Source organism: Phoca vitulina, unplaced genomic scaffold, assembly GCF_004348235.1.
Source record: "Phoca vitulina isolate PV1807 unplaced genomic scaffold, GSC_HSeal_1.0 scaffold60, whole genome shotgun sequence".
Classification (NCBI taxonomy): Eukaryota; Metazoa; Chordata; class Mammalia; order Carnivora; family Phocidae; genus Phoca; species Phoca vitulina.
The window spans coordinates 8,361,269-8,364,721 of record NW_022589763.1 but is presented as its reverse complement, the minus strand read 5'-3'; the positions used below and the strand labels follow the sequence as shown (position 1 = coordinate 8,364,721).

Below are 3,453 nucleotides of genomic sequence, written 5' to 3'. Positions count from 1 at the left end.
TTGGTTAAGCCTCTGCCTTCGGCACAGGTCATGATCCCAGGGTCCTGGGATCAAGCCCCACATCGGGCTCCTTGCTCAATGGGGAGCCTGCTTCTCCTGTGTGTGCTCTCTCATCTCTCTCTCACACTGTCTGACAAATAAATAAGATCTTTAAAAAAAAATAAAAAAATAAAAAACAAGCTCATGAAAAGAATACCATATGAGTATGTGATTAATGGATCATGAAAAAGATTAGCTCAATCACCAGATTAAAAGTTACTGATTTAGATTTTTCTTTATTATACTTCTATTGCATGTAGTAAAACCTAGACTAAAGATGGCAAATTTGAGGGACGCCTGGGTGGCTTAGTCGGTTAAGCGTCTGCCTTCTGCACAGGTCATGATCCCAGGGTTCTGGGATCAAGTCCCGCATCAGGCTCCTTGCTCAGCTGGGGGCCTGCTTTCCTTTGGCCTGCCGCTCCCCCGCTTGTGCTTTCTCTCTCTCTCTCTGACAAATAAATAAATCTTTAAAAAAAAGTAAAGATGGCAAATTTGAGTTCAAAAGTAACTGAAAATGATTTTTACATCCTATTTTTTGAGATTAACATTTACTACAAATATGATATTTTAGGGATGTTCAGTGACATACAGACTTCTGTCCCCAATCTTATTCTGTCTACATTCACAATACTCCCCAATGAGAATTAGCATTCACAAGAATGATTCTGAGGTATTGTCACAGGTTTTTTCCATGCCACCCAAAAGATAAGATTTTCGGCATCACCATTGTGTTGATTGTATGGTAATGATTGGATTGTATGGTAATGATTTTATTTGGTAGATCCCAAAAGATTTGCCATATTCTTTATTGTGATAGCAGATCTCTCCCTCTGGCCCGGGGCCTGACCCGGTGAAATATCTCATCTCCCCACCAAACAGAATCATTCCTTGTTCTTGCTACTTGGACATGGGGAAAGAGCAACGTGAGTGGAAAGGAAGCAGCCAAACTCTGACTGGGGTGACATGTTTCCCACCCCACGGAGAGGATGATATATAATAACAATGTATGAAACTAACTCTTAAAGAGAAGCAGAAACAAGTTGAAATCCCAATGGGTAAGGTGTATTGGTTGTGGTCTTCCCTGATTTCTCAGATTCTGCAGCTTTTTCTTAGATTCAGTCAGTGAGCTACCTAAGCTATCAAAGGCAATATGTCCTTTTTTCTTTAAGTTGCTTTCAGGTGGGTGTCACTTGCAACCAAGAGTCCTAAAGAATGTAATAGTCAACATACTGAGTACCTGCTGATATGGCCACTATTTTGTATGTAGCAAAAGCAGGAAAGTGAGCCAAGTTATTTTAGACACACTTAAAAAAAGATCGATTTATTTATTTTTTAGAGAGAGAGAGTGTGTGCGGGGAAGGGAGGGGCAGAGAGAGAGAGAGAATCTCAAGCAGACTCCCCACTGAGCATGGAGTCTGATGCGGGGTTCCTTCCACAACCCTGAGATCAGGGCCTGAGCCTAAATCAAGAGTCAGTCGCCCAATCAACTGAACCACCCATGTGCCCCAGACACATTTTTTTTTTTATATCAAGTGCCCTTTTTAATGGTCATCACCCACTTACCCCATCCCCCCCCACCCACCTCCTCTCCAGCAACCCTCAGTTTTTTTCCTGTAGTGCCCCTAGACACACTTTTACCAAGGTTTGAAATATAAAGGATTATAGCTTTGTGCAGTGACAGTATTGTAGCCAATGAGGTTTATCCAAGGTGCAATTATTGCTAATTGAAAACTTTTCCCAGTACCCTGCCGTGATAACTTGAAATATAAAGATTGTACCAGAGGTGGTATTAGAGTGGTACAAGGCTCTCCACAAGCCTTATACCAAATTTAATTTTTCATTCTCTTGGCATGAAATTAAAGTTTAATAATGAAAAAATAAATATTAGGTATAACGATAAATCATATCCCAGGTTTGCAAATGGTTTTCTGAGAATGGTACACACAAGCCTGGCTTGTGCATATTGTTTCACAAATATTGGTTTGTTGCAGTAAGAGGCTAGAAGGATGGAGAAAGACGAGTTCTCATATAGGAACAGAAAGTTTGCAAAAGAGGCTGAAATGTTAAATTCTTCTGCTTTTCTTTACTCAACACTTCATTTCCATTGGAGGAAAATAGTGAATCTGATTCTCAGTCAACCCTTCCTGGGTTATAATTAAACCTGGGGAGGTTACACAGACAAGATATGATTTACTTAGGGGTTAGCGTGTGGCTGAAAGAAGGTTGGGTTCTAATTAACATAAGAGATGGGGAGACCTGCAACCCTAATTCTTTATGGTAGTACTTACCCAGAGTCCCATCTCCACCCCACCAATGGGGCCAACTATAAACTGCAAAATCATGAATCCCACTCCTTTGTCTCTACTCCACACACACTCTACTACGTTGTCAGAACTCTTGTCTCTAAACTACCTGCTTGTCTTGTACCCATGGAGTACTCAAAGTATCTCAAATGCAATGAGTCCAAAATGAAACTCATCACATTTCTTCCTAAACTTCCTGCTGTGTCTCAGTGAATTTCTGTGGCTAAATCATTATGCACTCTATTGTTCAAGGCATGTGTCTGGATACCACCCGTTCACTTTTCTGCCTCACTTTCAACATTCAATCAGTTTTTCCTAAATAGCTCTTAAAATTTGTAGTCATCCTTGACACCCCCTTTCTCTCTGCCCTCTCAGTAATCCTGCACCAAGTCCTAGCACCTAAATACCTGTCCAACTCATTTATCTTTTACTCTATCTCTGCTGCTGCTACTGTGGTCTGAGCCACTGTCCCCTCTCTCCGGGATCAGCATGGTAATCTCCTAACTGGATTCCTTGTTTCCATTCTGGACTCTGTACAATCTTTTCTCCATGGTGCAGTGGGATGGGCTGTTTAATATGTAGATCTGCCATGATACCCCATTGCTTTCGATCTTTCAGGGGCTTCCCTTTGCTCTTAGAAAGAAGGCATTGTGTAGTCTGGACGTGGCATTTCTCATGGCACTCTCCTCCCTTTTTTTACATTATCTATGCTGATCTTGTCTCAGGTCCTTTAACATCCTACCAGAATGTTCTTTCATCCCCCTCACTTTTTTTTTTATTGAAGTATAATTAAGATACAGTGTTATATTAGTTTTAGGTGTACAGTGTAACGATCCCACAATTCTGTACATTACTTGATAAGGGATTAATATCCAGAATATATAAGGAACTTACACAGCTCAACATCAGGGGAAAAAAAAATCCAATTAAATTTCCAGAGAAGACATCCAGGTGGCCAACAGACACATGAAAAGATGCTCATCATCATTCATCATCAGGAAAATGCAAATCAAAACTACAGTGAGATCACCTCACACCTGTCAGAACGGCTACAATCAACAGCACAAGAAACAAGTGTTGGCGAGGATGTGGAGGGAAAGGAACCCTTGTG

At 40.9% G+C, this 3,453-nt stretch overlaps 1 pseudogene; it reads left to right on the top strand.

The window, feature by feature from the left end:
* Nucleotides 1-1,702: 1,702 nt before the first annotated feature.
* Nucleotides 1,703-1,815, top strand: LOC116623783 (annotated as a pseudogene).
* The last annotated feature ends 1,638 nt before the right edge of the window (nucleotides 1,816-3,453 follow it).